Raw genomic sequence first — 25188 nt, 5'->3', positions numbered from 1 at the left:
AGTAGCCTATGTGGTAAATTAGAGACTTGTAAATGCATGCATACAACCTCCAGACTAAATCGCCAGGCCATGACCCAAGTGTGGCATTGCAACTGCTACAGGCCAGTACGCTGGCTGGTAACAATGCTGGTGTTTCCTATAGGATCGCTCAACTAATTGCTTTGGTTATTTTTCCCTCCTTGATTTACTGATTCAGAAAATATCCTCTCTGCTACAAATATACTCTGTCATCTTTAGTCATGCAAATAATGCACGATTCCAGTGGTTTAATTAAAAATAAGATCAAAAATTAGAAGAAAAAAGTCATAACACATCAAAGTAACTGCCAACACTACCTCCATAAGCACTGATTCTGTTCCTTTTGAAGCCAGCAGAAATGCTGGCATGTATACTCAAAGTTAATTCAGACATTAGAGAAAAACAGTACTTCCATTACATACCTTAGCTCCCTCTGATATGCTTGCCTTCTCCAGAAGGTTGCTGAAGTGGCCTGATTTCAGTTTTAGAATCTGGCATTAGGAGCTATTGGTTGTCTTCCACTCAGAAGTCTATACATGAAGGAAGAGATTATCATCTTTCTTAGGAAACTAGCCTGTTTAAATCCAAATTTCCTTTGGATTTTTATTTCTTGGACACATTTCAAAATTTATTAAAAAAAAAATACATAAATGAGCTCCACCCCAACAATTTCTGTCTTCCAAAACAACCACCCTACCCCTGACCATCACAGTCTGTTTTCTATCTAGTCTCACCCAATAACCAAGATTAGCACTACTGGATAAAGGCTATAATCTGTTGCCCACTGAGTTTGCTTTTAAAGATTATACCACTTATAATACTAATACTAAGAGGGAAGGGGAAGAATTAACAATTAAATTAAAGAGAAAGACTGTTCCTTTACCATGGACAATGCATTCAGGGGAGAGAGAAGAAGGCAAGTGCTGCCACTTCGTAGCTGCATTACATGGTAAAAAATGCCTAGCAGCTAACAATCTGTTGTGGCAGTCAAAGCAATAATTTTCTTTATCTAACCCCCAAGAAAAAAATCTGTTTGACCTAAGGAATTCAGCAAACATGGAAAATGATGATATGATGACGATAAGGTGAGAATTACTGAGAAGAAAGAACAAACTGCAGACAGAACTAATGCTTTGCCTCTAATTGAAAAGCTCAGGAAAACCAGGTAGTCACAGATCCTTGCAAATCAAATAAAGTTGTACATTGTGAATGTTATCTGATACAAATTGTTGAGAAAAGGGCAGCAGAGGTTCCTAGAAGCAAAAACTTTCTCCATACTAGATGCATTTCAGCACAGAGAATTAGATGAGTCAATACCTAATTCGGTATTTAATATACCATTGAACATTATAACTGTAAGCAAATGTTGGCATTCAGGGATAACAGTGGCAAACAAAAGCAAAATCACTTGTAGCAGAATGCTGCTAATTTGCACATCATTAATCTTCATGTCCCATAATTCAAATGCATAATGACAGTAGTCTCTCTCTTTGTCTCAGCAACAGCTGAATAACGGTGCTGTACTGTAATCTCAAATTATGCATTCAACAGTTGGAGGTGGGGCTGATAATACCATTTATTATTAATATTGCCTAGCATCACCCACACAGAGCCACGCTTGCAGTTGCTTATAGAGCTGTGCCTTCCTTAAGCCATCCAGATGGATGTGGGATGTCTTCCTTAAGGAGATTTTTTTATTTTATTTTATTTTATTTTATTTTATTTTATTTTATTTTATTTTATTTTATTTTATTTTATTTTATTTTATTTTATTTTATTTTATTTTATTTTATTTTATTTTATTTTATTTTAAAGCTTGAAACAAGATAATTTAATTGCTCCTGAAAAAGTGGGCCTGTGAATGGGATGTGTTTTTCTCTGGTGATCTTTTTGGCAAACTGATGCTTTCTGCTTTTGGTCAGCACCTTGGCTGGGGCAGTAGGTACCTCTTCATCATCCCATGTTGTCCTGGCAATCAGTACAACAGCTAAGATGTAAGAACTAACAAACAACCAAACACTCTGCCTCATCACATCTCACAAGGTTTCTATGGCTGAGCATCCCACACATGCACAATCAGCTTGGTGCCACCAAGCATTTACATTTCTTGACAGAGGACACACAGCCTGTCCCTGACACAGCCTCCTGGCACCACAGCCAGGCAGGAGGGAAGGCAACCTACATTTGCTGAGCAAGGAAACCCACATGGGAAGTTCGAAAGCCTGGAGTGGGCTAGAGAAGAACAAGATCATGCTAAGTAAAGAAAGGCAGAGAGGAGCCAAAAATGGAACAAGAGGGTGGGAAGAGCAGAGGAGAGCTGAGCAGTGGGAAAGCCAAAGCACTTGTGCACATTAGACCCTTTCCCTCCAGTGCAAGGCATGGAACTGTAAACCCCAGGCTCTGCTGGTGAGCATTATATCATCCCTTGCTGGTCTTGCTTCACAGAGTGTAACCACCCACCACTATTACTGGCCCACCCTTAGCCTTCTGGCTCCTGGTGGAGGACCTTCAGTCCTGCTGATGACCCACATCAGCATTGCACCAATATTTCTACTTCATCTTCCACAGCTGCAGAAAACACACACAAAAAGTTTAAAAAATATATTCTGAATCAAAGGAGCTGGCAGTCAAAAGTTGGAGTGTATGAAGTTGGAGGCAAAGAGGGGAATCTGAATTTGTCTCCCTCATGCATGCACAGGAAGCACAATCTTTAAATATCTGATCCTGGGCAGTTTTTCCACAAATCACCTTTAAAGATCTGTGTACACAGGCTGTCCTGCATGGGCAGTCATTCTGCTTCTCTAGTGCCTCCAGGCTCTATGCACCACCCGCTGTTCACAGCTTGGGCTGAAACTGCAGCAATTAGTTCTTCTATGGTTTCTCTTCGACATTGCCACCAATGGTACTGTATCCATTTTTAAATAAATAGCCTCCACTTGGTGCATGAATATAAAAATCAATATACACACAGAGTAGCTTGACTCCAGCTGTGCTCAGCATATCTGTAATTCCAGATACCAAGGTCTCAAATAAGGAGACAGTGACCATCCCTGAAAATTTGGCATGTTTGATGAGTAGCAGTAGTAGTAGTAGTAGTAGTATATTTTAGTGGACAGAGCTAGGAGTTATACATATAAAATCAATATTACTTGGTATATCTGAAAAGATATACCAGATGCAAACGTTTTCAACATGAAAAAAAAAAAAAAATAATCATTTTTAGTCAACCTACACAGTATCTTTCAGGAAGAAATGATCAGTTTAATTTTCTTTCAGGATAACTATGTTGAAGACCTTTTAATTTCATTTAGTATATGTCAATTTTCAACAAAAATGACATTTCATACTAAGAAGCCAGTAAGTTTCATCACAAAATTGCAGAAAACAAGCTCTTTCAGTGTTTTCCGTGGGAAAGGACAGAATCCACAGCTCCAGGACAGAAATAAACTGTCACGATTAGATAATCATCTGCTTCAACAAGTATCCAACAAATGTGCAAGGGTCACACGCATGATAACTTATTTTGCTGAAGTACTACAGCAAGGGAAAATACGTTTATGTGATTATGTTAGGCTTTCTGTAGTTTGCACACATAAAACAGCATGATAATTGAACAAGCTTTCTAAATGATGGCAATCCCTGACCTTGGAACTTTAAGAGGTTTTGTTCTGAAACCCACTGTTGTGCTTATATTTCTATAATAAGTTGCAGCTTTTTTATAAATTCTGATATTTCTCAAAAAGAGTCTTGACAAGTCTGATGTTGAAGCAATTTTTGATTTTATGTGTAAAACTTAAATGTGAAACTCTCAGTATGGAAGGAAAACAAAAGATAATCACAGATCCCAACAAAACCACAGCACAAGAAAGCTGCATATCATCCTGTCTCCATCAAAGAATGCTCCACATCCTTCAGCACAGGTTTCTGATACTCAGACCCTCCTCTAGGCTTTTGCTGACCACAGAGTCACTGTGAAAGCAAATGGGAAAAAGAACAATCAGATGCAGCTACAAGAACTGAAGATCAAAGCTACTTACATTCCAATCAACCTGATTATCACTGCCTCTCTTTGAACCTCTGGAATCTAATTCACTGTGCCCATTCCAAAACTCCAATATTTCACAGGGAAAAAAAATCACAGAAAAAAATAGAGAGATTTTATATATAAAATATTTATTTTACATATATACATATAAAGTATATATGTGTGCATAAATATATGTATATGCTTGTATATATTTGGCTATATACAAATTGCAAAAAGAGTGTGTCATGAGTGAAGCATCATATTCACTCCCTAACCTGCAGATTAGGAATGTGGTCACACAAATGACTGTCAGGATTCTCCAAACAGACTGTCACACTGACCACCAGTGCCTAAGATTTCTACTGATCATTGCAGTGGTGAGAAAAGACTAAGAATTAAGGTGAACAAAACATCCTGAAGCCATCATCTGATGCCTCGAGGCTCCCAATTTAGAGTTTCTGTTGTTGTAATGGTATCTGTCAGTATCCAAAAATTTAATTCCTCCTTCCAAGCCATTTCTACATAAAACTGAGAGAGCTAAGTCAACATACTGTTTTTGCAGCATGCTTATAAATACTTAATTCCATAAGACAGCAGATACAGAAAGCACAGCAAAGAAAGCACGCCTCATTGAGACAGAAGGCATCATCATGGAAATACGCTTTTTGCTGTTGAAGTGATTTCCCTGGATTACAACAAGTTGGAAGGGTTCCCATAGCATGGGAGTAAAGCATTTGAGATATGCAAAGTTATGCTTTAGCACATATTCCTACTTAAATATATTAAAAAGGGAGTCCTAGAGATGGAGAGAGATTGTTATTGATAGTACTGCAGTGATAGTAAGTCATCATTATTTGTTGAATACCAGCAATACTTTTCACTCTTATCCATGTTATAGGAAACTTAGAAACCTACAATCAGACAAACGTGAACTGAATGTAAATAGTTTCTGGTGTTATCCAAAAAATCTCAAAAAAGATTAGAAGTAGCAACTCAAACTACTAGCACCATTTTGAAGGCTTATTAGTTTACCCACTTTACAAGATATGCAAACTGAAGTACCTAGGTGCTTCTTCCGTGAATTTACTGCAAATTAGTAAAAGAAACTGGATAGAACTCACTCCATAAACCCTTGAAAGTGAACAGGCTTTGAGGAAGGTTTTTCATTATATCTTTCAAACTACAGAAGCTGAGCACCAGAGTAAAAAGAACCAGACAGATGGAGTCCTCAGATAATCAGCTTTGACTATGTTTGGATCCTTTCTACTTTCATCTCTGCTAATACAGTACTGAATGAGCACAGAAGTCTGTTTTAAACTGATACTAGAGAAAATACTTATTTACATGATAAACTTCATGAAGTAACATGATTAACTCAGTTACAGGAAGTGACTGTGATTCCAGGTGCATTTCTGCCTCACTCCCAGGGTGATTTTTCTCTATGGAACAGATTTATTCTCCTGTTGCATTAAAAACAACAACAAAAAAATGTCTATAAGTGAGTAAAGAGCTAAGCCACTGCAAGGCCTTAGGGTACCTTGTAGCAATCCACCTCAAAATCCCATTTCCAGCTAAACCATCTGTAATTTCATGATTAAATACTCAATCTCAAAATTTCATCCTTCGTGAAAACATTCCTCTAAAACATTTTTCCCCTTTTGTTTTAAAACTCCCAGTTGTTTTCCTGTCATGTATGGGTTCTTTTCAATGGTTTGGCAGGTGACAGTAACACATGCAGAATTTTAATTTCTCTCCTGCTCTGCAAAGTCTCTACCACACCTGTTTGCAGATCCTACTCACCCAAACACCTTGTGTACCACGAGGGGCTATTTGTCTCCCATTACACAACCCAAAATCCTCTCACGGGTATTGATGTGGTGTAGCACATGAATATTCAACAAGATACTTGCAGATCCCTTGGATCTGTATAGCAACAAGCAACAAATGACCTTTCTATCAGGTGTTCAGAGCAACTCTTGACCAATTATGTAATTTAATATGTCCAGTTACCTTTCATTATTCTTTATTATTCATATTTTGTATCTCCTCCCCTCTTAGAGTCTCATTTGAAGTATGAAGTCTCCCATGAAGCAGGAATGAAATTACAGTGACCAAGTTTTGGAGCAATTGAGAAGACTGAACTTGTTTCTTAAGAAAAAATAAGCTAGCTAAATATGTTAGGCCCAAGAAAAAATAAAAAGCATGTAAAGTAACAGTGAAAACAGACAGTGAAAAACTGCAAAGAGTAGTGTGTGTGTAAATTTATTATATTGTGAAGTCCTCTATGCAGGCCACTTTCAGCAGAGAAAAGCCCTGTGAGAAGCTCAATGAGTGGAAGGTAGGTGTTTGGGGCATCTCTAGTTAAAATAAATAAATAAATAAATAAGATAAGTAGGGTACAAAATCAGCATAACTTGGATGTAGGTACAATAATATTCTGTCTTCAACAGGTTGCTAGTAAATATCATGGGCATAATATTCATAGACTATGTTATGAAAAAATTGTGCAGACCAGTTAACTGACATTAAAGAAGCACTTTATGGCTTCAGAAAAAATGGAATTTGTTATGTAAGGTGTTTGTGTGGGGGAATTACTACGCAAACATAAATAATGAAACAGAGATTGGCAGTGGTTAGCCACTCTAGTGTGTCTTCCACACTTGCCATTTGGATACTGAGAAAAAGGACAGTAAATGGATCACATGAACACACCTGTAACAGAAGAGGAAAATGCATGTGGCAATGAGCCATCAAAACCTCTGCAGAGCCAATGGGAGCAGTGATGTTCATCTCAGTGACTGCCACAGTCTGGCAGGGACTCACTGAAAAAATTGACCTCATACTATGCCAGGAGAAACCTACTTTCCATAGCTGCCACAGGCCCCAAGGAAAGGAGAGCATCACTGAGGTCATTCTCATTCCATGTGGAGGATTTGAACTGGTGGGGGGAGTTCTTTGAGGCCCCAGAACTCTTCTGGCAGTAAAATATGCCAAAAGAACTGATTCTGTAATTCCTCGCTGGAGGTAACTCATTCTCGATTTTGTTTCCCCCTCTATCCAGCAAGTTAATAAGCCATATTCCATGTTTTGTTCACATGCCTTTGGGAACCTGACTCTGAAATAGGCATTGATAGTGAAATTGCTTTTTCTGCTGCTCTTTAATAAGGTAACTCAAGCAAACATTGTAAAGGCTAATTCAAATAATTCCATCACCATCAGTCTGGCCCTGTCTAGCTGTGGTGCACTGCTTTGTTTTGACTCACAAGGGGATTTTGTCTTCACTAACCACCCTACTCCAGTGGGGATGCATTACAGATCATTCTGATAATTCACCTGTTGATAAAAAAACAATTTCAGTCATTAATGTGCTGCCTTTTAAGTATGGCTTTAGCAAGCAGACAGGAGCTGTGAGCAGAAACTGTTTCCTAACTACAATCATTTGCTTCCCAGCACAGCAGTCCTTGGGCCAACAGCACATCACTAACCAGGTAATAGATGCTCATCTCCTGCATGTCTACCACTTGATTCCACTCTGTGCTACATAAGTATATCTGTATATCTTCTGTATATCTTACCTGTGTTCATGAAGAGTGGCATACGTGCAGCTGACATGGCTCAAGTTCACTGTGTGGCATAATCAGCTCTTGTACCTCAGTCCTACGTGGAAATGAGAAAATAAGGCATAAAAGGCACACAGCATTATTCATCACTGTTTTCTAAACGAGCTCAGGGAGAGGTTTTTGGGCTTTGGCCAGCCTGAAAAAAAACCCTGAGGGCACATCTGAGGAGGGCTGCTAGATCAGTGTCTGCTATGCTGCTTTTAATGTGGTTGAAGTTCATCTGTTTCTTTCCTGTGCAGAGACCCTGGCACTTTCCTGTCATTAAACATGAAGCCCATACTGATCTGTCTCTTGCACTATTTCTATTCTTCAGGGCAATGGCGCAATCCAAGCACCCCCCAGAAAGAAATCAGTGGCAATCAGCAAGACCCCTAGTGGGTTCTATGGAGCATCAGGTGTTGCCCTCAAATCAGTGCAGGGCCAGGACTGGAGTGAAGGAAATCACTTTAACATCCATTTCCTTCTCAAAAGTGCAGCATCATTTTAAGAGGATTCTGCCTATTTTAGCTGATTAGAGTTTTGCAGAGGAAAGCCATATCAATGCTGATGCCATTTGGACTTCATGGCAAAAAGGCCAGGGAGCACAGTCAGCTAGTCCCTATACAGTTAATGTAGTGGCAACATTCTTGCAGGATGCGGACCACACCAGATAAACATGCTTTGGACATCCCTGGCTGACATGGTTAAATTATTTTTTAATGAGATAGCTGGTTACTGTCAAGAACTACTAAAAGCAGAGTGCACCTCAAGGTAGTGAGTACCACCGGGAGTCTTTAAATAACACAATCTCCATTAAACTACAAGTGCCTCTGTCCTTCCTGGGTAAAAAAGTGCAAAACATTCTCCAGCAGAATTGTCTATCTCCTTTAAATCTAGAGAAGAAAAGTCAGCAGAGCATCTTCCAGCAGTCTGAAAAATATATATTTGGGGAAAATAATAACAACACACACACCGCCCAAAAACTAGGGATAAGTCTTAAAACTAACCAATTCTATTCAGACCACCTACTGCTGATCCAAGGCATAAATTGACAGGTAGAAGAATGTTAGGTCTATGTACCAAGACACAATCAGCCTGTACAGAACAGCAGTGCCATATATGTAATGAATGTACTTGTGAACACACTCAGCTTAAACTGTATGATGTCTCATGCCTCACTTCATGTACACAGCACCACAAGCCAGGATGAATTTCACTTGGTGGCCTTGCACAGAGCTGTGTATGCACAGCTCCAGGTCTATGTTCAATCACCTAAGACTGGATCCTATGCCTCATACTGGCATGAGCAAAAAAATTAGGTACCCCTAAATCCTTCCATCATAGCATTTTATGTCTCTACCTGAGGACTGTCATTTAAAAATGGACAAAGAAATTCTCAGGTGGTCTTCACAACATCTCATCATGTTCTAGCACCTATAGCACACAGTGGATTCCAGTACTGGGAAGCTTGAATTATCATACTGAGATTAAATCTAGCATCCTTAGCTTGCACTAAGCATATCAAGCTGGGTTGTTGGTCTACAAAAAAATAAGCATTCACCAACACTCTCCTTGATTTATGGAGTATTTCCCTGTTAATTCACTTCCCGATGAGAGTGCTAAAAAAACATGGAGTTTTCTTTCAGCGTTTAAAATCTTAGCTGTACAATACCAACAAGAATCTTAGCTGTACAATACCAACCTTTCATCTGTCAAACTTTCATCTGTAAAAACTTCCTTACAAAAGTCACAAGCTACTATTATCTGCCTTAACCATTCTCTTGCACAATTAACTGTCTTAAGGTATTTAAAAAGCTGGTTCATTTACCAAGCCCATTTTACCAAGCCCACCATGCTCACCACCTTCAGAGACCTTGCCACCACCCCTGGAGTTGGGCAGGGGGACCACACCTCATCTGGAGACATCAGTTGTCTTCTCCAGTATGTCACTCGCTACAAAATCAATCCACCTTGCAAAGCACTTTCCTTAAAAAAAATAAAATCCCTCATTAGAGGGCAGCAACCACTAAAAGCATCCATTAAAATCCATCCTCACTGACAGGCAGGTATAAAAATAGACTAGCAGCAATTGGCTTACTAGAGCTGTCAAATCACAGAAAGAAAACTCTTGGAGAGGAACATACCTCCAGCTATCAGTTAATTTTCCAGTACACTAAGAAAGGTTATTTGCTGCAGGATTTTGCCATGTTTGATTACGAATCAGTTAAAAACCCACCCCCTTCCTTTGGAAGTACTGGTTGTCTACAGCCATTTCTCCAAAGATAATGCAAACAGGATTTCTATAAACTTCTTCAGCTGCCTGATAGACAATTAATTCTTAAACCACTAATACTGGTTTTGCTTCTGCACTCAGATGAGAGTAAATCTGAGATATCAGAAAGTAATAAGGAAATATCCTTGTTCATGCCCAAATACCTTTGCTACATGCAAATGTGGCTACATATGTGAATAGGCTCCAGCAGCAAAGTCAGCACAAATGTCTGCAGTTAATCAAAAATAGCTTATGAGTAAAATTGAAGTGAACATTTCATGCTGCTACTAGTATTGCAAAGGAGTGTTTCTTCATTTGACTGGCTCCAAGCCAGCAACAAATGGATTTTCTAGAGCTGCAAAGTTTATAACAGATTTTGTTCCAGAGGAAAGTTGCGAGTAGGAGGTGGCATCACCTTCAGCACCCACGCTAGTAGCTCCCCTCATAACAGGTAAGCACCCAGGTTTCCACACTCATCCTACATTTGCTACATTTGCATTTAACGGATGGTGTCTGTCACTCTCACAAGCACTCAGTGACAGTCCTGTTTGGCCTGGGAGCTGCTCTGGAAGACATCCAGACAACATCCCTATGAATGGCAGACTGCATATTTCAAAAAAGATTTTCCAAAGTCTTCTAAATTTGGCTCTACTCCCACTGAACTTAAAATTAAGTAAATGCTGGGTGTCTTGGAAAAAAACATCCAAAGGACCCAGAAAGTACAAGTTTTGGACAATATCAATTCTTCCCTAGGGTAGAGGGAGGAGAACAGAAAGCATAGCATGCTCCAGTGTATACTCCATCTCTTCTTGCACATGGTCTTACCTGAGAGACTTTCTTCTCTTCTGCCTTGAATATTGCAAGGTCACTTAACTCTTGTGCAAAGCTGACTGTGAATTACTGCTCTTATGTGCTGGCACCATACCCAGTTTCTATAGGAAAAAACTCACACAGAGCAAGATTGTGAGAAGTCAGAGAATAGAGAATTTCCTAGCACACTAAATAAATTCATTTGCTGATGGACTTTGGCATATGTGATTATAAATCAGTTAAAAACTTCCTTTGGAAGTACTGGTTGTCTGCGATCATTTCTGCAAATGATGTGGTCACAGCCACATTATTGAAAAGTCAGCTTATATAAGGTAGGACCGTGGCAAAGATTCAGACCTGAGACACATTTCTCAGGCTCTGGCCAGCAGGAGCAGTACAAGATGAGACCCTTAGTAGCAGGTATAAGTTGACATTAAAGCAGACTGCGTTTGGCCTGCCATTACTGTGACCTGGTCTTTGGGATGTTCAATATATTAGCTCAGCTCCAGGACAAACAGGTAACTTGACAGCAGCTACATATTGTCACTCGTCTGACAAAGCTAAAAGATTACAAGAGCCAGAACAGCTGAGTGTGCTTTCTGGATATATCAGACCAGTCCAGGTGTCGGCCAACTCAACTAAGTACTTTTGTTTGGATTACATTATGGTGTTTTCAAGAAACACTTTCAGAGAAGGGAAAAACATGCAATGACACACAGAGAAGGACCTGAAGAAACTAGTCTTTCCTAAGATCCCTTAGAAATGTGATCATTCATGCTCAGTATGATCAAGCTGTACACAAAGATTTCTTTAATATTCGTTTAAGATCCATGCATGCTTAGCTCTTAATACGGTTTACTGAATGTGTCTGATCATACCTGGTACTGAATCTAATATACCAACCTGCACAGACATGAGGAGTTTGTAGAAAATGTATTTTTTTGCAATAAATTCTGAGATGTTTTATGTTGCTCCCATTCCAAAATAGAAGGGAGGAATTATTTCAAAAAGTATAAAAAAAGGTAATGAAAATACAATTTTGTACCAACTGGAAAGAGACTGAGGCTTTGGAACGTGAATCATTTTCATGGATTTCAGATTGCTTTTTCTACTCACACACTCAAGAGTCCTTCTTCTACCTCCATTCAAGAGCACAACTTCTAGCATTTTCATTATTTAAGAAACGTTGGTTATAGCAGATGACATAAAATGCATTAGCTGCCTACTTTCGCAGAGATGCAAAATGAACTTCAGTAACATACTATGAGCTGAATTAAATTGTCTGCCAAAAGCAAGCAAACTTTTTTAGACAATCTGTTATTTGACACTCTGCAACCAGCCTGTTGTACCATCTGCTCTATATAACGTGCATGGTACATGTTTTACATGGTTTCTAAACTTAGCAATGAACCAGAGTCAACACTTTCACAGTGGGGATTCCCTGTAAGAAATTTTATCAACAATTCTTGCCCTTTTGGCTTCATGTCCAAGATCCTAGAAAATCCCTTTCCATTTAGACTTGTTGCCCTTCCTTACAGACTCTATACCCTCAGGGAGACCAAAATACGGTTCAAAGCATACATGTATCTCTGCTGGTGATCTCATGAGTAACTCTAAGGGTTAAGAAAGCACTAAGACTAAACTTGTGGCTCTTGAAATGCTGTAAGGACACAAGCTTTACATGTGGTTGGGTGTAGAAATTACATGCTTAGATTTCTCTTACCTAAGACACTCTAATTGGGAGGAGTCTTAGTGTGAGAGCTATATTCCTCTTGTCTGTGCTGTAGTTGTCCCAGTAACAACCTGAAAGCTTTGCCTTGGAGATACCCATCCTGGCATTACTGTTTGATATTGATAAAGTCCTTTGTCATTACAAGATTTCTTGCACAGTAAACATGCGAAAAATCTGCAGAGTGTACAGTAAACGAGAGGTGTCAGCTGTTGAGGTACATTCTACACATACCTAACTCTACTGCAAACTCTACACTGCAAACCTGACTCTTCTAGAAGTTACACTACTACACATAACAATACAGCAGAAGGTACATTCCCATCAGTGGGAGACCAGCTGACTTGCAGAAAACAGACTCCACAACCTATAAAATTGTAAAGTAAGTATGTTTATTCGGCACTGCACACACACACTGAGCACAAGGGGGTAGCTCCACCTAACTTGTGCACCAACGGGTACTGGCAGTGTGCTTATATTAGTGGGACAAATGTATATTCATTTAATTTCCTGTAAGTCTCTTGTATATTCATCAGGTCTCCGAAGAATCATTAACATAGGTTCCATCTCTATTTGTATGTGTACTAGCATTCTTGGGTGGTTGGTTGTCTGGCATACTCTGGTGGTCTTCTGTCGAAGGCCAGAAGTCTTCCTCTCTGCTTATCTTCTGGTCTTTCCTGTCTTTGACAGACCTAGCAGTCAAGCCAATTCTTGCTGGTTCCATTATCTACTCATACAGTCTTCTGTTCCCTCATCTTTGGGTCGTTAACATATAATTGTGTTAGCTAAGACCGAGGAATAACCATCTTTTATCTTGTTCCTTCTCACAGCATCCAGAAATCCTACACACAAAAAGTCCTGGTGGACAACAAACTGCATAAGAGGAGTCCAATCTGCTGGGGTTCTCAAAAATTCAGAATTTTTCAACACCTCCTTATTCAACATCTTCCTGCCACAAAGAGAGCACATCCTGGGAAAGTACACACATGCACACATGCTCGCTACCTTGAATAAGAAGGTAAAATGGGGATGGAAAATTAGCTCATTAGCGTGATCTGGACATGTGATCTGCATCCCTAACATACTGGTTCAGTCAAAATGCTATGACTTTTAATTTTTTATTTTTTTTTATGTTGGAGGAAGGACAAAGGTATTATTCTTGCATACCACTGAGAACCATTTTAAATTCTTATACACAGCAGGTAGCTGGTGTTTCCAGAAATTTTTCACAGCTTTTTTGCATTGCAAATGTGACTTTTCTAGAAGACAGCTTCCCAGTGACACGTTGGAAGCAATGAACATGGAGAGGGAAAGGAATAAGCACTGCGAAAAGGCAGCTGCTTGACCATCCAGGCAAGCAGCACAGGGGGGCCACTAGATGGAAGGAAATTTGGGGGGTAAGGAGTCAGAATGCCCAAATATTGAAATATGAAGGAGAAAGAACACAAGTTAGATGCTTGAAGGAGTCTGTGATTTGAGGTTTATTCATGTTTTTGCATGTCTTTAGTTGGTATGTCTGCAGAAAGAGCTGACAGAATATATACATCTGGTTTCGCTAACACTTCTTGATATTCTTACAACTGCATTGTAACTTAACATGGTCCAAATTATCTAAATTCTTTTCTATGACATAACAGAGGTGAAATTGCACTAGAAACACATTTCTTTAGACTACTTTAGATTTTAGTTAAGGTCATATGATATATTTGCAACACTGTTTCTAGTAAAAACATCCATGCTAAGAACTTGTGGCCTTTTGACTCTACACATTTTATTTTTCCTGACTTTTGTCTCAAAAAGCTAGGCTAGTGCTGTGTGTACAGATTCTAAAATATTTGTCATGTTCTCCAGCCTAGAGCTGGCAATTGGCTATGCAACAAGTGTTTCAGAAAGGTAACCACACCAAGGGACAACCTTGCACCCATCAATGCCCTGGACTGTCCTGGAAGGAGGGGGATGATTGAATGTGATGGTTGATATTCATCATTAAAATAAAAATACTTCTCCTATGGGAAAAATGGTCTTTAAACAGAAAAAGGAGGGGAGGGAGTCAGGGGAAAGACGAACAATGAAGAAGGGAATGTATTTGCAGTACACCACAGACATCTGAGTTCTTATATTTCATGTTTCCATCTTTCCATCATGGGCACAACCCTGTAGTTGGGCTCCATTTCACAAGAAAAACTTAACCATACAGCTGCTGTGGAGCCCTTCCTCCCCACAACATGAGGAAGCGCCCAGTGTGGGCTGTAGCTCCCCAGAAGAAGTAAAGCCTGATGGGTGCCTGGGATATAAATGAAGGGGCGATCATAAAACACCTCAACTGCAATTCCCCAGAATTATATGACAGGAGGATTTTAGAACCCCAAACCTGACAGTTCTCACCCTAGCAGCCGGCTGCTGTTCTCCAGATAAAATTAATCAGCTTTTGACCAAACTCCTCCCTTCACCTCTAACATTTATCAGTTATTTCATATTATTACATTGACTTCCTGTCAAGGTGTGTGAAACTAGTACACCCTGAGAAAGAACATCAGTGGATAATGCCCTTAAAATTTTTAATTTTAGGTCGTGGGTGGAACAGAATGGCTTAGGGGACTCCAGATGTCATGGCATGGCACAGGAAAAGGGTATAGATATCTGGAGGCACTTAGATATCGGGGCAAAAGGTGCCTCAATATGCCTTTTTCAAATTCAAAGTGCCAATGAAATAGAAGTGTGGGGGTTTTATTTTAAAATTACAGAAAGTACCACCAGCTGACAGAGAAGATGGGGAGAGAGGATGTTCCAGCCTACAGAACTGTTCTCTTGATTTGATTATCTCTAGGCTCTAAACTCATCTCTCCATATTTTACTCTGTGTCCTGTTCACCTTGTCATAATCCTAGAACATATAGAATAATGCAAGAAACACATCTATCTCCATGGCAAGTAGATGGACACTATTTTGCTTGTGAAGCCTGCAAAGTAAAAATTTGATCTATTCTTTACAGTAATATTAATCAAGTAAGGAAAAAGAAGTGTGTAAAAACTGTCAATTTCATCTATTCTTTATCATAATATTAATCGAGTAGGAAAAAAAAAGGAAAAAAAAAGTGGGTAAAAACTGACAATGGCTGTTATTCTTTAGGGAGATTTTAGAAGCCTGAGACAGAGCAGCAAGATCTTTTTACACGCATATACACGCACCCTTCAAAGACATAGGAAGAATTTGAATTAGCTGCTTGCATGGTTTGAAAGCCTAATTGTTGAGGAGACTTTTAGAAGCAACTGTGGGGATGTCTTCCTGAAAGAAGCAACACAATAGAAATCATAGGAAAAGAACAAGAGGAAAAAAAGAATAAGGGAAGGACAGACACAAAGAATAGGCATCCCCTCCGAGGAGCACAGGTGCTTCTCCTTCTTGCCAAAAGCATTTAGGATCTGCCAGAGCTTGCCCTCCAAAGTTCTGCTGGTCAGATCCCAGCAAGGCACACCAGCAAGGTCCCCATGGGAGAGCTTTAGCCAGCCCAGTGCATTAAGAAATGGCCATGTCAACCTGCAGGAGGCAGCTCCCAAGGAGGAGGATAGGTCCCGATCTCAGGCCTGTGGGAGCATCACCATCCCTAAACTTACCCTGGTATTCATGTGGTTATTTCACCACAAATGGTGCTTGAACAGGGACTCCCTAAATGAACAGGGACAAAAAAAATGAATGAACAGGGACCAGCTAACAGAACAGGGACAAAATCAAAAATGAACGAACAGGGACAGGCTAACAGAATAGGGACAGGGACACTGATCACCTCATGAAGATAGGTTCAGCTGAATCCAGCAAGCTGAAAGGAAACGTACCCAACTGAAAGGAAGCTCAAGCTGAAAGAAGTGACTTCTGGTTGCCGCTGAGAGAAGCAGACTCTGCGCTGAAAGGAAGTGCACTCAAGCTGAAAGAAGCATTGTTGAAAGAAGCGTGCTGAGAGAAGTGTACCCGTGCACACAACTGCCTCTCACCAGGCTAAGGCAAGCCACGGGAAACATGGCTTTAGTAACAAGGAATGTCCTGGGAACTTTCCAGCTTATTCCCAAAAAAACAGGGAAAACCAGTGCCCTCTGCAGCCTTGAAGCAAATGCTTGTATGGGCTACCACGAATGACCCCTTATTACAAATCAGACAGTTTACAATCCTGAAACATGGGACCAAACTGGGGTCAGGCTTTGGGACTCTGCTACTAAAAAAAATAAGGTTGTGGCTGGATTGCTCGGCACGTGGCAAGCAATCTCTGAGGCCTTAATGAGCCATGTGGGATCACAATCAGAAACATCTGGTTTGCCAGATAGTGAGGGAGCTGCAGGCTCATCCACTGATCCACCTGCTACACTATTGCCCCCCCTGCCGCTACCACCATCACAGCAGGCCTTTGCTGTTATGCCCCCTGATGACCTGGACGTTCCTTTTGATCCAGGCCATATAAACCCTGAAAAGGAGCCAGATCTGTTTCCTTTCGATCCAGGAAGAATAGCATATGTAGGGCCTGAAGGCTGAGTTGCTTAACAACTCAAAGTGAGACATATTGTTTCCATGACTAGCCCCTGAAACTTGTCAGTGTCTGTAATCAAGAAAAAAAATGGAAAGCGGAGACTGTTACATGATTTGAGAAAAATTAATGAAGTCAAGGAAGATATGGGAGCACTTCAACCAGGATTGCCATCTCCAACTATGTTCCCCCAGTCATGGACATGAATAATAATAAACTTAAAGGGTTATTTTTCAACATTACACATTTGCCAGAATTCAGAAAACTTCACTATGTTTATGTTTCAATTGATACCTTTTTGCCTGCATGTTTGCATCTGTCCGTGCAGAAGAAAGGGTAAAGGATGTGTGTAAACATCTTCTGTTAGTTTTTGCGACATTAGGAATCCCCAAAACAATTAAAACAGATAATGGGCCAGGATATGTGGCCCACGCAACCCACTTTTTTTCAAGAGTGGGGCATTCAACATCTGACAGGTATACCCCATCCTCCCATGGGTCAAGTACGGGTCAAGACAAAAAAATAAAAATAAAAGGGTCCACAGTACCCTAAAAGCTATTGTCCTGGTTCCAGCCAGGATAGAGTTAATTAATTTTCCTCCTAGTAGCTAGTAGGGTGCTGTTTCGGATTTAGGATGAGAATAATGTTGATAACACGCTAATGTTTTAATTGTTGCAGAGCAGTACTTACGCTAAGCCAAGGACTTTTCAGCTTCTCGCTCTGTCCTGCCAACAGGCAGGCTGGAGGTGCAGTGGGAGCTGGGAGGGGACAGACCCAGGACAGCTGACCCAAACTGGCCAAAGCGGTATTCCATACCATCTGACATCATACTGAACAATATAAAGAGGTGGCTAGATGGGGTGCGGGTACTGGCTGCTCGGGGATAGGCTGGGCATCGGTCAGCAGGTGGTGAGCAACTGCATTGTGCATCACTTGTTTGTACATTATTATTAGTAGTAGTACTATTATCATTATTATTTTTCTTTTCTGTCCTAATAAACTGTTTCTATCTCAGCCCACAGGCTTCATTTTCCTGATTCTCTCCCCCATCCCAGAGAGGCAGGAGGAGAGAATGACTGTGTGGTGCTTAGCTGCCAGCGAGGTTAAACCACAATAGCTATGCTTCAAAAACAAAAAAGGGGGAGTATGGGTATGACCCCCCAGGAAAGGATAGCTAAAGCATGCTATGTTCTTAGTTTTTTTAATCAATGGACAGAGGAAGGTCCTCCAATTCACAGACATTTTAATCATACTATGTTAAAGTCAGTTAAAGAAAGGGCATAAGTCATGATAAAAAAAATAAGCACCAATCAATGGAAAGGGCCCTACTCTCTAATCACTTGGGGCTGAGGTTATGCCTGGCTTTCAACAGGAGCCAGTCCAAGATGGGTGTCATCAGTCTCATCTGCCTCAACATGATCACAGCACTCTCCTCAGCGATTTGGACTCCAGCTCAACCAAAACACAACATATGGGAGTGTCCCGCTGGCACATGCAGGACCAACAAACAGGGGCTCCAGGAGCTGAAGGGGAAGCCAGAACCCACAAGCTGGGCAGCACTCAGTGCCTGCCTCTCCCAGGGAAGTGGTTACAAAGATTGTTAAAGATAGGATTAGTATGCCTGATAGTTTTTCTCTGTGTCTTGATTTGTGTTAATTGTGCTTTCTTTGTTAATAAAGAAGGGGGAGATGTGGGAGTGTTGCCATGGGGGTCAACAAGCTGTGTGGTTGGCGATAACATCAGACTGGTGATGATGAGGCCAGGAGGAATGTAAATAAGTTAGAAGGAACAAAGAACGGAGATGTCTTGCTGTCTCAAACTGCACGTTCTCCAGCCATTAAATCATAGAATCAAATCATAGAATATCTTGAGTTGGAAGGGACCCACAAGGATCACTGAATCCAAATCCTGGTTCCACACAGGACCACCCTAAAATAAAGCCATGTCTGAGGGCGTTGTCCAAATGCTTCTTGAACTCCATCAGGCTTGGTGCTGTGACCACTTCCCTGGGGAGCCTGTTCCAGTGCCTGACAACCCATTGGTGAAGAACCTTCTCCTAATATCCACCCTGAACCTAATCTGTCACAGATTCATGCTATTTGCTTGGAGCCCTGTAGAACCCCACTAGTGACCATCCACCAGCCTGATGTAACCCTATTTACTCTTGTTGAGGGATTTTTGAAACAGCAAAGATCCCATGGCTTTGCAGCTGAGCAAACCTAGCTACCAGGACGACTATGAGAAGTTCCCATGACAGTGTTCCCACATCGCCCAATTGAGGAATTTAGAAAAATATTGTTGCCAGTAGTTGGCTTCAAGGACAAGGTCTACATGACTGCTAATCACAAGGGGGTTGTTTTCTTGCAGGTGGGGTTGTTTTCTTTTAGTTGTTTGTCTGAGTGCTTTTGACCAATAATCTTGTGTGAGACACTATCCGCCCCTGTTAAGTTCACTATAAAAGTCAGGCTATTTGGGTAATAAAATGGAGCATGATCTGACCTGTGTCTGTCGTGTTTTCAGCCGTTCTTCCTGCAACATATGGTGCCCGAACAGGCTGAGAGACCTGACAGACGCTGAGAGAAGCTGAGAGACTTCAGAGACCCGGAGAAGCCCTGTGAGACGCTCAGAGACACAGAGAGACTTTAGAGGCATGGAGAGCCCTGAGAGACGCTTCAGAGACATGAACAGCCCTGAGAGACATGGAGAGACCTGACAGAAGCCAAAACACCTGAGAGACATTGAGAAACTCCAAGCACCGACCCGGACACAGAAATCGCGGTGAGACGCGGAGACAAATCGCGGTGAGACGCGGGGACAAATCGCGGTGAGACATGGAGATTGATTGATAGAAATCGCGGTGAGACGCGGAGATTGATTGACTGATAAAGATCGCGGTGAGACGTGGAGATTAATTGATTGATACCGAGATCGTGGTGAGACGCGGGAAAGTGACGTAATCGCGGTGAGACGCGGGACATCCGGGATCGAGTTGCTACGGGAGACCGGAGGCGTCAGTAAACAACAGCAGACGACCCCCACCGTGTGGCGAGTTGGCACATAGCCGAGGGGTGGAGATCACGACCCTGCAGCCTGTCTGACGTAACCATGGAGGAAGCGGCTGTGCAGCTTCTCTCTAGCATTCTCTCTAAAAGAGGCGTATCTTGCAATGTAAAAAAGATCAAATCCTTGGTACACTGGGCCCAGGCGGAGGGTTTTCTAAAGGAAATCCTTCTAATTTTTAGCCCAGTTGAGTGGCGGCTCGTAGGAGATCATTTACGGGATACAACCATCATAAGCGGAAAGTTTGATAAAGATCTATGTATGACCTGGCTTGCAGTGCTTAACGCGCTGTGTGGTATAAAAGCCGAACAGCAGCCGGCTATGGCAGCAGCGCAAGCTTTCTCAGTACTGTCTGGGACTGACAGACCGCCGAGTATGAAACCTGAGACCTCGGAAATGCAGCTGACACGATCTTTATCATTGGTTCCTACCCCGGTTCGGGGTATGACCTCTCCAGTAAATCAATCAGCAGCAGAAATAACTAAGGGACTATCGGAGAGGAGTGCTGATGGGGAGTGGGGGCTGCCCTCCCCACCCCCTGTGCTGGAAAATCTTGATAAAGCTGTGCTGCCAGCATCGGTGCCGCTGCCAGGCAGCAATAAATCCACTCGGGATGCTTTGCCAATGAGAGGTGCAGCAGCAGCTTGCGAAAATTGACCTTCACTGAAGGAGCTGATGGGTACACTGCAAAGAAAACAAGACCTGATTAACAGACTGGAGTGGAGACTCAGCTAGCAAAACAGAAACAGCTAAGGACTGAGGAACTCAAAATTATTCAAGAGGAAGCTGCCAAGATCAAAGAGTGGGTAACATTTAAGCTGAGAGAGCTTGAGCTAGAAAACTACCACCTGAAAAACTGTAATCAGAGGCTGACAGAGCAAATTAAAGCCCTTCAGGATACATTGCAAGGTATGACCAGCATTTCTCCCTTTAAATCTCTTTGGAGCTGTAATTCTCTGAAGTCCAGAGCAACACAGACTTCTTTACCTGAGAAGATAGACCAGAAATCTATGCTTCTTGCACCTGCTTTCAGGCAGCTATGGCAAACAAGACCTACCAAATGTGTCTTCTCTACAACATGCATCGTCCTTGCCAATGACACCTTCACTGAGGATGGAGCGGACAAATCTCTGCTTTCTCAGAACACACTGAAACTCATGTCTGACCCATCAAGCTGGAATCTCTCTGCAGAAAAAGACATATTTTCAACCATAAGCTCTGAACACAGGTTAGGGTGCTCTGATCCTGTGTCTCTGGACCCTCCAGCTGAGCCCACAAAAGTCCTTGGGGCTTTGACTTTCCGGTCTTCACTAGAGGGAAACCATTGCACTGTGAGCACCTTGCAACAAGTGTCTTTGGACGGAGCTGACTCCTCTGATGATCTGAGTGCCAGGTTCCGTTCCCACCTGGATTCCACTTCCTTAGGAGAAATAATGACCATGCTTGAGGGCACCCTCCAGACTGCTGGGCCACCCCTGGCCATGTCAACGTCAGCTGTTACAGCAGGTTCCATCTGTCCAAGGAGGGACAGGTGCTCCGACGTCATACGTGATGCTTTCATAGAGGGGCATAGGCATGCTACATTCTTGGCCTGCCCTATTATTATCAACCCTGTGCAAGGCACTGGGTTGTGGCAGCCGCATGACTGCAAGCTTGTACAACAAGCTTGAAAAATGGTTTTGGACTATGGATTACAATCCCAGGTGGCTCGACAGATAATTCAATGCATTTTTCAGGCAAAACCAATGTGTCCACTTGACTGTTGAAACTTGGCGTGCTTATTGTTAACTCCTTCCCCATTGTCATTGTTCGAAAGAGAATGCTTGTAGTTACCACAGGGAGAAGCGGGTCAACAGCGTCATCCAGGGGACCCCTTGTATGGGATTACTGCAGAGATGGTAAAGGGAACAGGTCCTTATCTCAATACGCAGATTCAGTCGCAGTTCCCTGCGATTATTCACCAAACAGTTGTGCAGCTTGCACTGAGGGCTCCTCCTAGTCTCCCAGGGGAAAAGAAAGCACCTCCATTTGCATCTGTAGAACAGGCCCCTGGGGAACCATATGCTAAATTTATCAATCAGTCCAGGCAACCAGATGTGGTGGCACAGAACTGTCAGAGATTTGCTTTTACGGTACCCTCCATTAACAAACAGGCCCCAGCAAAGCACTATGAATGGCTAGTGCTTCTACAGGGGATGAGGGATTCCCCTACATTATGTCAATTATATGTGGCCTGGGCATTACAACCAATTCAGACAGCGTGGTGTGATGTAATTATTTACCACTATATGGATAACATTCGGTTTGGTAGGCCAGAATGCTTCCATGATTCAGATTTAAACTTTATTTGGGATACTTTGGAACCAAAAGGGTTGAAGATAGCCCTAGAGAAGGTTCAACAGAAACAGCCATGGCTATACTTGAGATGGAAAATATCAGACTCTACTATTCATCCCCAGATAGGTGATATAACTATGGTATTACATAACTTGATAAATGTACAAATGTTCCTGGATAATATTCACTGGGGTTGCCACATTGTACGGATTACCAATGACGACTTAGCTATATTACTACCTTTATTGCAGTGCAGGACTGCGAAGACGCAGATTACGCTTACAAATGACCATCAGCAGGTTCTTTCACAAATAGCTTCTAAGGTTGCAGCCAGCATTGCTTGCAGACATATAGTAGATGTTGCGCTCTCTTTCATAATTAGCAATCATGTGTCTCTTCAATTTGCGGTGATTGGTCAGTGGCAAAAAGAGAAGGGAGAGAGTAAGGGGCGACAAAGACAGAAACGGTATCAGGAGGATGCCACTGACACTAATAGCATGGGTAATAGGAGTAGTATACGTGACACAGGTGATGGCAAGGGTGGAATGATAGGGCAGCATTTTTGAGTTCTGGAATTGATTTTCCTACAGAATCAGCCAAAAATTAGTGTTCCATATTCTCCCATGGGCCAAGCGATGGTTGAACGATCACATCAGGTTTTAAAGGAACAATTAGTGAGACTAAAAGAGATCAAGAACATTGATGAACGATTGTCCGAGGCATTGGTTGTCTTGAATCACTTGTTTGACTAGTGACTAAGACCCTCCTGCAAGTATTCATTTTCAGACAATAAATATAGCAGCACCAAATGTGTTACCACAAGTAAGAATGAATTACCGAGATCCTGCTACAGGAACTTGGAAAGGGCCATACAGGTACAGAAATACAATTAACACCTGTGATTACAATGACACTGCTAGGCAGGTTTTCGGGGCTTATGGCATGGAGACAAAGGGCAACAACTATAGCATTTGGAACAATCGTACAGCTATGGCCTTACCTCCTGATGTTTTTCTGATTTGCGGGGATAGGGCCTGGCAAGGTATCCCTGTAAATGCTATTGGAGGTCCATGTTACTTAGATAAACTCACTATATTTGCTCCTAGCTTGTCACAGTTGTGTGAGATCACCAGACATAAATGGGCATTGCTCGCACCGGATTGCAATGATAATGTTGAATTGCTTGGTGTTGCAGCTAGAGCGGCATTGGCAATTTCAGTGCCAGGAGTGGCATCTGCGGCCACACTTAACAACTTAGAAAAATTGGTATGCTGGGCCGAGAAGCAAGCCCATACCACAACAGAGATACTTGAGGAGATGTTGCCAGATCAAAATCGCCTGCAACACGTGTTCTTACAGGATCAAGCTGCTATTGACTTCTTGCTTTTGGCTCAAAGGCATGGGTGTGAGGACCTTGAGGGAATGTGCTGTTTAAACCATTTTGATCATAATGGGTCAATTCACAAATCCATTTCTTTCCTGAAAGAGCACATGAGAAAGATTCAAGATGATATCAATCCTTTCAATCGATGGCTCACTGATTTGTTTGAAACGATGCATAGATGTTTACTGGGATTAGTCAAAGAGGGATTAAGGATTGTTTGTTGTGGTGTTAACCATCATTGCATGTTGTATTGTAATAAATGTGATTAAAGGGTTACTTGCAAAACTGTTACATCGGGCTTGGTTTGCTCAAAAAGAAAAAGGGAGAATTGTTGAGGGATTTTTGAAACAGCAAAGATCCCATGACTTTGCAGCTGAGCAAACCTAGCTACCAGGACGACTATGAGAAGTTCCCATGACAGTGTTCCCACATCGCCCAATTGAGGAATTTAGAAAAATATTGTTGCCAGTAGTTGGCTTCAAGGACAAGGTCTACATGACTGCTAATCACAAGGGAGTTGTTTTCTTGCAGGTGGGGTTGTTTTCTTTTAGTTGTTTGTCTGAGTGCTTTTGACCAATAATCTTGTGTGAGACACTATCCGCCCCTGTTAAGTTCACTATAAAAGTCAGGCTATTTGGGTAATAAAATGGAGCATGATCTGACCTGTGTCTGTCGTGTTTTCAGCCGTTCTTCCTGCAACATACTCTAACTCTTTGAGATTGACCCGTCAGCAGGTTGTTTACCACTCATACTATGTATTTACCTAGCTGTATGCTAAGGATATTGTGAGAAGCTTTACTGAAACCCAAAAACATCAACTGGCTTCCATTGGTCAACTACGTGTAATTAACTAGCTGTAATTGGTCAACTAGCTGTAATTAAAGCTGTTGTGCATCTTCCACTTCACTTGAAGTCATCATGGTAGCTCTGCCCCCTGCACCTGCTCTTCTTTCCATAGACCTTTACCACTTGTAGTGGGTTTAGGTGGCAAGGTTTTGGTAGCAGGGACCCATAGGGGTGGTTTCTGTGAGAAAGATTTAGAAGCTGCCCCATGTTTGGGAAGGGCTCCATTGTTTTCCAGAGCCGCGCCAATAAGCGATGTTGTTTTGCGCCTCTGTGAAAGCATATTTAAGACAGAGAAAAAAACGCTGCGCCACACAGCAGCCAGGAGAGTGAAGGGAGTGAGAAACAGCCTTGCAGGTGCCAAGGTCAGTGTAGAAGGAGGGGGAGAGGTGCTCCAGGCACCGGAGCAGAAGTCCCCTGCAGCCTGTGGTGAGGACCATGGTGAAGCAGGATGTCCCCCTGCAGCCCATGGAGTACCACAGTGGAGCAGGGTTCCACGCTGCAGCCCGTGGAGGAGACCACGGTGGAGCAGGTGGCCCTGCACCGACAGAAGCTGCCACCTGTGGAAGACCCCTGCCGGAGCAGATTCCAGGCCG

At 41.9% G+C, this 25188-nt stretch overlaps 1 long non-coding RNA gene across 1 annotated transcript; it reads right to left on the bottom strand.

Annotated features, from left to right (window-relative positions):
• Positions 1-3898: 3898 nt before the first annotated feature.
• Positions 3899-19900, bottom strand: LOC309874082. Its single transcript, XR_014316776.1, has 3 exons — positions 19729-19900; positions 7621-7702; positions 3899-3987 (listed from the first exon to the last, which is right to left on the bottom strand). It is a non-coding gene; the product is annotated as an uncharacterized lncRNA (long non-coding RNA).
• Positions 19901-25188: the final 5288 nt, after the last annotated feature.

Source organism: Aythya marila (assembly GCF_965140915.1).
Source record: "Aythya marila genome assembly, chromosome: 1".
Classification (NCBI taxonomy): domain Eukaryota; kingdom Metazoa; phylum Chordata; class Aves; order Anseriformes; family Anatidae; genus Aythya; species Aythya marila.
Note: the sequence above shows the minus strand (reverse complement) of the source record. Positions and strands in the feature narration are given on the sequence as shown.